Raw genomic sequence first — 14032 nt, forward strand, 5'->3', positions numbered from 1 at the left:
AGAGTTTATTTTGCCAATTTATGCATGTTTGTATGCATTTGTGTTTTCAGATAATTAAGTTGCTCTTCCGTGATGTTTTAACGACTTTGATATTTTGGAGCAAGAGCTCAGCAAAATCAGATTTGCTACCTTGCTTCATTTCCATGTTCCCTACTCTAATATCGCTAACCATTTCTAATTACAAGGTCTTTAATTCATTTTGGCTTGCTTCATTTCTCCATCGGCACAGCGGCGCAGCTGGTAAAGCTGCTGCATCACAGTGCATGCACCTGCTTTCCATCCTGACCCCCGAGAACTCACTGTGTGGAGTCTCGTCATTTTAAACAGGTTTTGTTGTTGGAGTCGCAAGGAACTGCAGATGCTGGAACTATGAGCAAAATGCTGAGTGCCGGAGGAACTCTGGGTCAGTCATGGGCGGCACGGTGGCGCAGCGGTAGAGTTGCTGCCTAAAGGGCCTGTCCCACTTTCACGACCTAATTCACGACCTCTGCCGAGTTTGCCCTTGACTCGTACTCGCAGCATGGTCGTCACAAGGTCGTGGTAGGTGGTAGGTAGGTCGTGATGCTAGTTGTAGGTACTCGTGGCATCAAGCAGGTCGGGGCGTTTTTTCAACATGATGAAAAATGTCCACGAGTAAAAAAGGTTGTGAATTAGGTCGTGAAAGTGGGACAGGCCCTTTACAGCGTCGGAGACCCGGGTTCCATCCCGACTATGGGTGCTGTCTGCACGGAGTTGTACGGACTCGCCATGACCCGCGTGGACTTCTCCGAGATCTTCGGTTTCCTCCCACACTCCAAAGACGTACATGTATATAGGTAATTTGGCTTGGTAAATGTAAAGAGTGTGTGTGTGTGTTTGTGTTAATGTGCGAGGATCGCTGGCCGGCGCGGACTCGTTGGGCCCAAGGGCCTGTTTCCGCGCTGTATCTCTAAAACTAAAAAACTGTAGAAATTCATGAGAATATTTGTCGACATGCCGAATCTCCTCAACCCTCTAAGGAAGGGCTTTCTTTCTGATTGCATCAATGTGTTAGGTCCAGGACAGATCAGCGGAGACATGCTTACCCAGAATGGTATTGAAGTTGCTGCCTCTCTCCAATGCCGCGCCTGCAGTTTTTCCTTCGGGAGTCCATCCTTCCTTTAGTAAAATTTGGAATGACTGTGGTGGACTTGCTGTGGGGACTTGTTGTGCTGGTACCCTGTGTGCGGCACGGTGAATAATGGTGCCGTAATCCCACCGCACGCTCAAGAAAAAAATCCTCAAAATAGAGACCCAGGTGAATCTCATCTCCAAACTGATTCTTTCTTTCCTCCTGAAACTGTGTAAAGGAACAATGCTATTTGAGCTGGGAGAATTCCAAAATGGACTGTTTGATTTGTTGTCTCTCCGTTGGCTGGTTCACCAAAGACGAACAGATGGGGTTGTATTCATTTGGAGAAAATGATTGGATTGCAGCTGATTTACTCGTATGATTTTCCGTTTGACTGCAGTTTCCGGTGCTATTTCACGCGCCCTCTCACGCCCCACCCTTCATTCACAAACCAGCACCATATGGAGAAAAGTACTTAAGTCCTGCAACTGTTCACATGCTCAATGCTCAACACAATGATACGTTACACATTAATCTGCCTCCCATTGATGTTTGCTTGATGTTATCACGGTGAGTTCACATTTGTGTTTAATCATTCACAATGTGGTGTTGCTGTCAAGACCAGCATTTCAACACCAGTTCAGTTGAGTTTAGTTCATTATCACGTGTACCGAGGTACAGTGAAAAGCTTTTGTTGCGTGCTAACCAGCCATTAGAAAGACGATACATGATTACAACCGAGCCATTTACAACGCACAGATGCATGATAAGGGAATAGCATTTAGTGCAAGGTAAAGCCATAACGTCCGATCAAAGATAGTCCGAGGGTCATCAATGAGGTAGATAGTAGTTCAGCACCGCTCTCTAGATGTGGTAGGATGATTCAGTTGCCTGATAACAGCTGGGAAGAAACTGTCTCTGAATCTGGAGATGCGAGCTTTCACACTTCTGTACCTATTGCCCGATGGGAGAGGGGAGAAGATTGAGTGGCCAGGGCGCCTATTTACTGTTGATACCTACACAAAATGCTGGAGTAACTCATCCGGACAGGCAGCATCTCTGGAGAAAAGGAATGGTGGGTGTCTCGGGTCGAAGAAGACCCGAAGTCTGAAGAAGGCTCTCGACCCGAAGCGTCACCCATTCTTCCTATCCAGAGATGCTGCCTGACCCGCTGAGTTACTCCAGCATTTTGTGCCTATCTTCGGTGTAAACCAGCATCTGCAGTTTCTTCCTGCCTATTTACTGTGGAGCCGATAGCGTTGAATCATTTTGATTCATTTTAAACCACTGTGGAGAAGAGACACAGATACTGGTGTGTTATTGACTCATACAACCAATGAGGAACTGTGGATAGAGTCATAGAGTGATACAATGTGGAAACGGGCCCTTCGGCCCAACTTGCCCAACTTGCCCATACCGACCAACAATGTCCCAACTACACAAGTCCAACCTGCCCGCGTTTGGTCCATATCCCACCGCGCCCTGCATATCTCTCTGCAGCCCACGCTCTAGTGCTTATGAGCGCTGACCGATCCAGGCAAGCCCCAGGTTGCTACAGGGCCTCCAGCCATCACCTATCATGGACTCACCCGTCTGTCCACCTTGGTGCCCAGGCTGTGCCTCCCGCAGCCAACCTCGAGGGAGCGGTAGGCCTGACCCTCATCTGGACGAACTCAACGGGTCAGGCAGCATCCGTGGAGGGAGAGCACAGCCGACGTTTCTGCTCCTCGCCCATCGCCTGGGTCGTCATCACCGGCTCAATCCCTAGTCACTTTAGTCAGCCTGCTCTCTCACCCCCCCCCTCCCCCACACCTCCCTCTGTGTGCTTATCTCCCAATTTCCGAGCCGTATTTTTCCTTGCGCCCATGCTCCCTTCTCTTCGTCTTGCATTTCACGCCTCCTTTATTCCGTACCTGACAACACCCTTTTGTCTTGTTTTCATCTCTAGTCTTTGTCATTATCTCTGCCCATCTGCCAATTCCGCTCCTCACCTTGTACCTTGTACCTTCCGAAGAGTCCATCAGGGACTATACTGGAAGTTGGACAATTTTTATACTGGTCAATTTTTTACATTTACCAAGCCAATTAACCTACAAACCTGTACGTCTTTGGAATGTGGGAGGAAACCGAAGATCTCGGAGAAAACTCACGGGGAGAACGTACAAACTCCCTACAGACAAGCACCCGTAGTCTGGATCAAACCCGCATTTTGCTGTAAGGCAGCAACTCTACCGCTGCACCACCATGACTGGATCGCAAGCTATCACTGGCCAGGCTTTGTCCCACCCCCACCTCTCTTTTCCAGTTTTCTCCTCCCCTACTCCATCAGTCGGAAGAAGCGTTCCAACTTGAAACGTTGGCTGTGATTCCCCCCCCCCCCCCCCCCCCTCAGATGCTGCCTGGCCCGTCGAATTCATCCAGCCTTTTGTGTTTTACTCAAGATCCCAGCATCTGCAATTTTATGTCTCCATGCCGAGCATATTCACTGAAATATTTGTCATTCCAGTGAAAGTCTACACACTTGGTGCTCTGACATCCAATTGCTGCTCTTGCCGACTAAAATTCCAGTTGCTTGTTGTTTTTGTAGACCAGAAAGCTAACGGAAAAATTAGAAAAATTAGATCATAACCAACCGCCTCTTCAACTATATCGTTTTATTTCGAGAGAGAAATAACAGACACAATTGATGATTTTGGTTTGGTTTAGCGATACTGCGCAGAAACAGGCCCTTCAGCCCACCAGGTCTGTGCCGACCAGCGATCACCTCATACACCAGCACTATCCTACACACACTAGGGGCGATGTACCATTCACAGAAGCCAATTAACCTACAAACCCGCACGTCTTTGGTGTGCGGGAGGAAACCGGAGCACCCGGAGAAAACACACGTGGTCACGGGGAGAAGGTACAAACTCCGTACAGACAGCGCCCGTAGTCAGGATCGAGCCCGGGTCCTTGGCGCTGTAAAGCAGCAGCTCCACTATTGTGTCGCCCGTGTTTTTGAGGACCAGAAAGCCAAAGGAAATGTAGAAACATAAATCATAATTGCCCTTTCAGCTACGTACTTGTGGAGAGAGAAAGTATGGGCAGAATTGATGATCTGTGACACTGTTTTTACATCTAAATACAACAAAAGCATCTCTGTCCTGTCTTTGTACAGTTCCTGGGTTTTGATTTCTGCTGATTTTAATTGAGGTATATCAGGTGTATGATAAACATGAGGTAAAAAAATGATAGGGGTAGAATTAGGCCATTCGGCCCATCAAGTCTGCTACGCCATTCACTCATGGCTGATCTATCTCTCCCTCCTAACCCCATTCTCCTGCCTTCCCCCCCCATGACCCCTGACACCCGTACTAATCAAGAATCTATCTATCTCTGCCTTAAATATTTCCACTGACCTGGCCTCTACAGCCTTCTGTGGCAATGAGTTCCACAGATTCACCACCCTCTGACTAAAGATGGATCTGTGCAGTACAAAACGAGGGTGGCACAGTGGCGCAGCAGTAGAGTTGCTGCCTTACAACACCTGAGATCAGGGTTTGATCGTGAGTACGGATGCTATCTGTTTTCACCGATACACTGTATTCAGCCATGGTTGAATGGCGGTGCTGACTTGAAGGGCCGTATGGCCTACTCCTGCACTTGTTGTCTATTGTCTATACAGCCCTATCTAGCTCTCTCTTGAGCGTTTCCAAAGAACCGGCCTCCACAGCCCTCTGAGGCAGAGAATTCCACAGACTCACAACTCTCTTTGTGAAAAAGTGTTTCCTCATCTCCATTCTAAATGGCTTACCCCTTATTCTTAAACTGTGGCCCCTGGTTCTGGACTCCCCCAACATCGGGAACATGTTTGCTGCCTCAAGCGTGTCAAAACCCTTTATAATCTTATGTTTCAATAAGATATCCTCTCATCCTTCTAAATTCCAGAGTGTACAAGCCCAGCCGCTTCATTCTCTCAGCATATGACAGTCCCGCCATCCTGGGAATTAACCTTGTAAACCTACGCTGCACTCCCTCAATAGCAAGAATGTCTTTCCTCAAATTAGGGGACCAAAATTGCACACAATACTCCAGGCGTGGTCTCACTAGGGCCCTATACAACTGCAGAAGGACCTCTTTGCTCCTATACTCAACTCCTCTTGTTATGAAGGCCAACATGCCATTCGCTTTCTTCACTGCCTGCTGTACCTGCATGCTTACTTTCATAGACTGATGTACAAGGACCCCCAGATCCCGTTGTACTTCCCCCTTTCCCATCTTGACACCATTTAGATAATAATCTGCTTCCTGTTTTTGCTACCAAAGTAGAAAACCTCACATTTATCCACCTTAAACTTCATCAGCCATGCATCTGCCCACTCCCCCAACCTGTCCAAGTCACCCTGCATTCTCATAGCATCCTCCTCACAGTTCACACTGCCACCCAGCTTTGTGTCATCTGTAAATTTGCTAATGTTACTTTGAATCCCTTCATCTAAATCATTGATGTATATTGTAAATAGCTGCGGTCCCTGCACCGAGCCTTACGGTACCCCACTAGTCACTGCCTGCCATTCCGAAAGGGACCCGCCGTTAATCCCTACTCTTTGTTTCCTGTCTGCCAATCAATTTTCTATCCATGTCAGCACTCTACCCCCAATACCATGTGCCCTAATTTAGCCCACTAATCTCCTATGTGGGACCTTATCAAATGCTTTCTGAAAGTCCAGGTACACTACATCCACCGGCTCTCCCTTGTCCATTTTCGTAGTTACATCCTCAAATATTTCCAGAAGATTAGTCAAGCATGATTTCCCCTTCGTAAATCCATGCTGACTTGGACCGATCCTGTTACTGCTATCCATATGTGCGTCTATTTCATCTTTTATGATTAACTCCAGCATCTTCCCCACCACCGATGTCAGGCTAACTGGTCTATAATTCCCTGTTTTCTCTCTCCCGCCTTTCTTAAAAAGTGGGATGACATTAGCTACCCTCCAATCCACAGGAACTGAATGATCCACAGGTGGCTGGGTGAATGATGAGTTGGCCCGGGTGCTGGACTGCACACAAAGCCCAGCCAGCGGGCCAGCTGAGGAGTTTTGGCATGGGCCGCGTGAAGGACAAAAGGTTAAAATCCGGCACCCCATCCAACTCATGAACCAGTGATCGTCCATGAGAAGGAGGTGTGGTGGTGATGTCGGCGGTAAGTGAAGGTCCGAAGGTAGAACAGCTGGTCGGGCTGCCGACCGATGGGGCCAAGGGCGAGGCGCTGCTGCTGCTGCTGCACTCCATGGGCTGCACTACGTCGGGACGGGTGAGGTGGGGCCGGACGTGCTGCTCCGACCCGACAGTCCCCTTGACCCGAGTAGTAGCAGTCAAATACGGGACAAGGGCGCTCCCGTATGGGACAAACCAATTTAGCCCAATGTACGGGATGTCCCGGCTAATTCGGGACAGTTGGCAACCCTAGATACCGTGCAAGTGTACAGCAGTAGGACACTGACACTGTATACAAGAGTTGTGTAGCTACAGATGCTGATTTACACCGAAGATAGACACAAAATGCTGGAGTAACTCAGTGGGTCAGGCAGCATCTATGGAGATAAGGTTTTCCCCAGTATACAAGCGTTGCCAGGTGTGGCACCATTTTCAAGTCCCAATTGTTGTCGGCGTAGAGTTGTTGACTTGACCATGAAGGCCCGATGTCCTGCCATGAATTGAATGCATTCATTTCCGACTGTAAGCATGCCTGGGACCTTTCCCTGACATCTGTGGTGATGTTTTGTGGAAATGCAAGACTCCGGAGACATTACGACAACTGCAATAAGTCAAACCCTCACTGGACGGGAAATACATCACGTTTACACGAACATTCCCTAATTTGTAGCCCAGATGCCTCGAGATTCAATTGAGTCATGCTCATCTTTCCAAACTGTTCTGTGAGGTTTGAGCAACTCTTGGTTGACACTGCAGTGCATGGTTGAGAGAATAATGCAGACTTGAAGTGCCATCTTTGGGATTTGTCCTGGGCAGATACTGTGGAATGGTTTGGAGGAAACCTGGAAAACAGGTGCAGGAGTAGGCCATTCGGCCCTTCGAGCCAGCACCGACATTCAATATGATCATGGCTCATCATCCAAAATCTATATCCCGTTCCTGCTTTCTCCCCATATCCCTTGATTCTGCCTGCTCTTTCCCTATATCCCTTGAGACCAGAGTCGATAGTTCCAGTCTACTGGCCACCATTGTTCCCCCAACCTCACTCAAAAATGTGTGACTTAGTTCATTATTACTTTGTCGATACTTCTTTTATTTTAATTAGTCTAATTTAGAGACACAGCACGGAAACAGGCCCTTCGGCCCACCAGGTCCGCGCCGACCAGAGATCCCCGCACATTCATCCGCAATCCGCAATTCCGTGTCCCTCACCATCTTCCAGTCCCGCCTCAAGACTCATCTCTTCACCTCTGCCTATCCTTAGCCCCACGTCCCCGTCCCTTTTCATCTGTGCATTAATTGCCTCATACTGTGTTTTGAATTGAATTCTGTCTTTACTTTGTGTACTAGTCATGTCTCTACTATTTATTTCATTCCCCTTACATGTTTTTCCTCTACATGCTCAATTTTTGTAAGGTGTCCTTGAGACTCTTGAAAGGCGCCCATAAATAAAATTTATTATTATTATTATTATTATTAACACTATCCTGCACCCACTAGGAACAATTTTTGTTTACATTTACCAAGCCAATTAACCTACATACATCTACGTCTTTGGAGTGAGGGCGGAAACCGAAGATCTCGGAGAAAACCCACACAGAGAACGTACAAACTCCGTACAGACAGCACCCCGTAGTCGGGGTCGAACCCGGAACTCCAGCGCCGCATTCGCTGTAAGGCAGCGACTCTACCAGTGCGACCAACCTGGTGTGCCTGATTTCCCACATTGTACTGGTGACGGTGGAAGCACTGAAGGTTTAGTGTGGGAGGACCACATACTCTGGTCCTTCCGCTGCTGGACATTCTGGGGGGCTTTTTAGTTTAGTTCAGAGATACAGAATTGAAACTGGCCCTTCGGACCGCCGAGTCCGCGCCGACCAACGATCACCCCGTACACTAGTTCTATCCTACACACACACTCACACACACACACACACACACACACACACACACTCACACACACACACACACACACACACACACACTCACTCACACACACACACACTGGGGACAATTTACAGAAGCCAATTAACCTACAAACCTTTGGAATATGGGAGGAAACCGGAACATCCGGAGAAAACCCACGCAGGTCACGGGGAGAACGTGCAAACTCCGTACAGACAGCACCTGTGGTCAGGATCGAACCCAGGTCTCTGGAGCTTTTTGTATCTATCTTTGGTTTAAACCAGCATCTGCAGTTCCTCCTTGGTTCTTGCTTCTCTCGATTTTTCTGCTCGAAAACTATCTTTTTGTTGAGCCAAAGCATTGGAATTTGTGGAACAGTTTGAACTTATTCTGCTCTACATCGACTTATAATTGACTAAGCAATTTAATTTTACAATACAGAAAATTATGGGTGATTGATGTTTTCACGATATTATAAGATATAAGGGATGTTACAAAATATTTGGTGCAATAGCCATTTCTACGGGCTGGAACATCTAGGGCGAGGTGGCGTGGCTTAAAAAAAATTCCAGGGACATTTTCTAGGAGTGAAGATAGACGCAGTGCTGGAGTAACTCAGTGGGTCAGGCAGCATCTCTGGAGTAAACGGACTGGTGACATTTCGGGTCGGGTCTCTTCTTCAGACCTCCGGACCAGAAACGTCGCTTGTCTTCTTTCTCCAGACCCAATCTCTCACAGTAGAACAATCCATTCACCCGTCAGATCTAGGAATCAATCCATTGAACCGAAGGAGGTCTCCCTCGGGTGAGGAGATCAAACGGGGTGGGGGGGCAATCTTACGTGTGCAACTGAAGCAAGACCCCACGTATTTGTAGTAAGATGTCCTTACTCTGTACTCAAATCATTGTGCAAAATAGACCACCATCATCTCTGCTTTCCCAATTGTGTGTGTGTGGTACCTGCATGCCAATGTTGTGTTTGATGTTCAAGGGCATTTTGGTCCCTCTGAACAGCAACACATTTGGGGGGGGGGGGGGGGGCTGCGGGCTGCGTGGCGCTCAACCTCTCCCCGCAGCTCAGGCCCTCGAGTCCTGGAGTCCTCGAGTGTGTATATATTTATATAATGGTATATGGACACACTGATCTATTCTGTATTCATGCCTACTATATTCTGTTGTGCTGAAGTAAAGCAAGAATGTCTTTGTCCTATCTGGGCCACGTGACAATAAACTCTCTTGACTTGACTTGTAAATCTTCTCTGCATCCTTTCCAGCTTGACAATATCTTACCTATAACGAGAACTTCATTATCCTATCTGGGACACATGACAATAAAACTCTGGAGAAATTCAATGGGTGCAGCAGCATTTATGGAGCGAAGGTAATAGGCAACGTTTTGGGCCGAAACGTTGCCTATTTCCTTCGCTCCATAGATGCTGCTGCACCCGCTGAGTTTCTCCAGCATTTTTATCTACCTCCGATTTTCCAGCATCTGCAGTTCCTTCTTAAACACTAAAACTCTCTTGACTCTTGACTTAACATGGTGCCCGAAACGGAACACAATACTCTAAATGTGGCCTGACCAATGTCTTGTAAAACTGCAGCATGACCTCCCAACTCCTATACTCCAGAAGTTCTATACTATACGTTCCTCCGCTGGTTCTACAGAATCATGGACTCATTATTGGTAGACCATCACTTTAAGTGTTCAACTCATCATCTCTGAAATGTGGCTAAAAACACTAGAGAGCTTAAGTAGTGCATCTTGAGCTTAAGCTTCATAATTACATTTTATTAAATGCTTTTGTTCTGCTTCAGTTCTGGCCATTTCGAGTGCCCATGGCAGTGGCTTGCTTTTAATGACATTTATTTCCCCTGTTGGCCTTTAATTTTCTCCAAAGTACACTTATTATTGAGGAATTAGCTGTCCCACTTGTAGGATTACCGCACCGAAATCTCACGTCAATTCAATGAAGAGTTCGTGCTTTACCGCGATCATTTTGAGTAGTTTCCACAGCAATAGAAGGATGGTTGCCTAATTATTTATGTCCTGCTTTCCTATTTCATAGTGTAAGATGGTTCAGCGAATTGGAAATATTCAGTCTGGTGCGTTATTTGTCACTTTTAGGTCAGTTTAGTTTATTGTCACGTGTACCGAGGTATAGTGAAAAGCTTTTAGCTTAGTTTTCAGGTCGAGGCCCTTCTTCAGCTGAAATCTGTATGTTTTCTGGGTCAAGCCAGTATTCTTGAAATTGAGACGTGGCTCTTTTTAAAAATCATTTGGGATTGATTTATGAAGAGGCAGAAGAAATGTGTATACAATGTGGGTGTATAGTTGAGCTGTTTATTGATTGTAGCAGGAAGTGATGTTCCCCAAGATGCTCTAGACTTCCTGTCTGGTCTGCTGACTCACTCCCGCACTTTTGTTTAGTTTAGTTTAGAGATACACGGGAGAAACTGACCCTTCGGCTCACCGAGTCCGCATCCACCAGCGATCCCCGTACACTAACACTACCCTACACACACTGGGGACAATTTACAATTTTACCAAGCCAATTAACCTACAAACCTGTACGTCTTCGGAGTGTGGGATGTAACCGGAGCACCCGGAGAAAACCCACGCAGGTCACGGGGGGAGAACGTACAAACTCCGTACAGACAAGCACCCGTAGTCAGGATCGAACCCGGGTCTCTGGCGCTGTAAGACTGCAACTCTACCGCTGCGCCACCGTGCCGCCTAAGTGTTTTACTCGAAATAATTCTGTTACTTTCCACGTTACGGTGTTATTCACAATACAGTAGTTACATCGATTGTGGGAACAAATCTTTTGATTTAATTTTAAAGAAAGGAGTTTATGTTTGTAATACTTTTCTTATGCTCAGACTGTCCTGTAGCCAATAAAGTACTTTAGCCTGAAGTTCCATTGCTGTCATGATACACAAAATGCAAATAGGCACCAGACAGCCCTTTAGAGATACTGCAGGGAAACAGGCCCTTCAGCCCACCGAGCCCAGCGATCCCCGTACACTAGTTCTATCCTACTCACCAGGGACAATTGACAACCAGAAGCCAATTAAGCTACAAACCTTTACATCGTTGGAAGTTGGGAGTTATCCGGAGCACCCTTGGGAAAGATGCGCAGGTCATGGAGAGAAAGTACAGACGACACCCGTCGGCAGGGTGTTCTCTGGCAGTGTTCGGCAGCAACTCTACCACTGCGCCACCGCGACTGTATTGGTCGAAGATATCGGAGTGTGATGACCTAGGACTTCGTTCATGAGAAGCCATCGTAAGACCATTCTGCACAGTGACGCAGCGTTAGACCTACTGCCTTATGCCCCTGTCCCACTTAGGAAACATGAACGGAAACCTCTGGAGACTTTGCGCCCCACCCAAGGTTTCCGTGCGGTTCCCGGAGGTTGAAGGTGGTTGCCGGAGGTTGCAGGTAGTGGAAGCAGGTAGGGAGACTGAAAAAAACCTCCGGGAACTGCACGGAAACCTTGGATGGGGCGCAAAGTCTCCAGAGGTTTCCGTTCAGGTTTCCTAAGTGGGACAGGGGCACTACAGCGCCAGAGACCCAGGTTCGATTCTGACCATGGGTGCTGTCCGTACGGAGTTGGCACGTTCCCCCACCGTGACCTGCGTGGGTTTTCTCCGGGTGCTCCGGTTTCCTCCCCCACACTCCAAAGACGTACAGGTTTGTAGGCTAATTGGCTTCGGTAAAAATTGTAAATTGCCCCCAGTGTGTGTGGGATGGAGTTAGTGTGCGGGGATCGCTGGTCGGCGCGGACTTGGTGGGCAGAAGGGCCTGTTTCGGCACTGTATCTCTAAACCATGCGCTGCGAGTGAAAACTAAATGCCCAGCAACGGAGATAATTGGGCATAACCCCACAGCTTTGTGAATTGTTTTGTGTGGATTTCTCTTGGCAGAAAATCTGTTGTTTACACAACCTGTCTTTGCAGCACTGTTGATCTTCACACTTTTCCCCTCTGAGATGAATCGTTGATTGCCAGCGAGATATAATTCGTTGTTGTTGCTATTGCAAGCAGATAATTGCTTCGTAGTATCAGTGAGTACCATTAAAACATTGTGAGGAAAGCCTTTTACACATTTAGCAATGCATCTTAGTTTAGTTTAGAGATACAGCGCGGGAACAGGCCCTCCGGCTCACTGAGTCTATGCCGACCAGCGATCCTCGCACATTAACACTATCACAGACACAGACACAAATTTACAATGATGCTAAACCAATTAAACCTACAACCCTGTAAGTCTGTGGAGTGTGGGAGCAAACGGAAGATCTCGGAGAAAACCCACGCAGGTCATGGGGAGAACGTACAAACTCTGTACAGACTCCATACAGACAGCACCCGCAGTCAGGATCGAACCCGGATCTCTGGCGCTGTAAGGCAGCAACTCTACCGCTGAGTTGAGTTCATCACGTTCCCTCTATTACAAGATTAAAGATGGAAGCAGGAATAGACCATGTTCCTGCACTCAACAAAGCCATTGTTGGTCTTTTCCTTTTGCTCATAATATCCATAAATATTTTTTGGTATTGGTTTAAGAGAGAGAGAGAATGCTGTGGGGGCCTTGCCGAGGATCTTTGTTTCTTCTCCAGCTGCAGGCGAGGTCCCGGACGACTGGAGATTGGCCAATGTCATTCCTTTGTTTAGGAAGGGGAGTAGAGAAGATCCAGGGAACTGTAAAGGGCCCGTTTCCCACTTACGCGATTTTTTTCGGCCCACCGCGTTGACGTCGACCAGCGATCCTCACACATTAACACTATCCCACGCACGCACACACGCACGCACACGAGGGACGATTTACAATCTTACCAAGCCAATTAAACCTACAAACCTGTACTGCCCTAATGTGACAAAACTGACAATTTTGTCAAAATGGAGTTATTGCTTGTTTTAGGGTATTTGAGATATGCTCAACACAATGGTGAACAAAATAAGTCTTCTCTGAGTACAATTTGAAAATATTTATACCAGAGAAGTAAGAAATTCCATCACAGAGAACTGAAGGAAAAACACGTTTCCTCATTTACAAGAAAACTCCTTTCTGTCAGTTGCTTCCTTTTGTCAAAGTACGGCAGCGCACGTCTTTGGAGTGTGGGAGGAAACCGGAGCACCCGGAGAAAACCCACGCAGGTCACGGGGAGAACGTACAAAGTCCACACAGACAGCACCCGTAGTCGGGATCGAACCCGGGTCTCTGGCGCTGTGAGGCAGCAACTCTACCGCTGCGCCACCGTGACGTCCAGTGTCCAGCAGACGTCTCTGATCCCTTGTGCAGAATCTTTGCACCAGGTAGTTTAACGGTGCCATTCTTCTACCCAATAAACCATGACTTTCAGCATCTATTTCCTTTGCATTTTTAGCAGTGAGTGATTTGCCCACTAATTTGACGGGGCTCGGCAGATTTAAACTAAGTGATATGGCTGCGCCTTGGTGTTTTCATTTGAATTTAATGATAAAAGTGGATTTGTCTTGAAATTCTGACTTCATCTATTTCTAATTAGCCCACTCAAGTGGAAAAAAATCTGGGAGACTTTGGCATGGTGAATAAATTTGTAGCCAATTTGCATTGAGATATATGGATTCCTCTCAGATGAAAATGAGTCCCAGTGGACGATGGTCTTGGATAGCAAGTGCGGAATAATTGTCATGTGAAAGACAAGGGAAGCCTGCATTAAAAGCTATTGGGAGGGGAGGGGGGGGGGGGGATAAAATAACACTACGGAACACAAAACATTGGAAGGAAACAATGCTCCGGATGAAGAAAGAAGTTAAGTTTTCAACGTGCTGTTTGGTTCAAGGCAGAGC

At 47.2% G+C, this 14032-nt stretch overlaps 1 protein-coding gene across 1 annotated transcript in view; it reads left to right on the forward strand.

Annotated features, from left to right (window-relative positions):
• The window catches only part of mast4 (microtubule associated serine/threonine kinase family member 4), a 369378-nt gene that overhangs the window by 38724 nt on the left and 316622 nt on the right, over positions 1–14032 (forward strand). The window lies entirely within an intron of this gene.

Source organism: Amblyraja radiata, chromosome 3 (genome assembly GCF_010909765.2).
Source record: "Amblyraja radiata isolate CabotCenter1 chromosome 3, sAmbRad1.1.pri, whole genome shotgun sequence".
In the NCBI taxonomy this organism is placed as follows: domain Eukaryota; kingdom Metazoa; phylum Chordata; class Chondrichthyes; order Rajiformes; family Rajidae; genus Amblyraja; species Amblyraja radiata.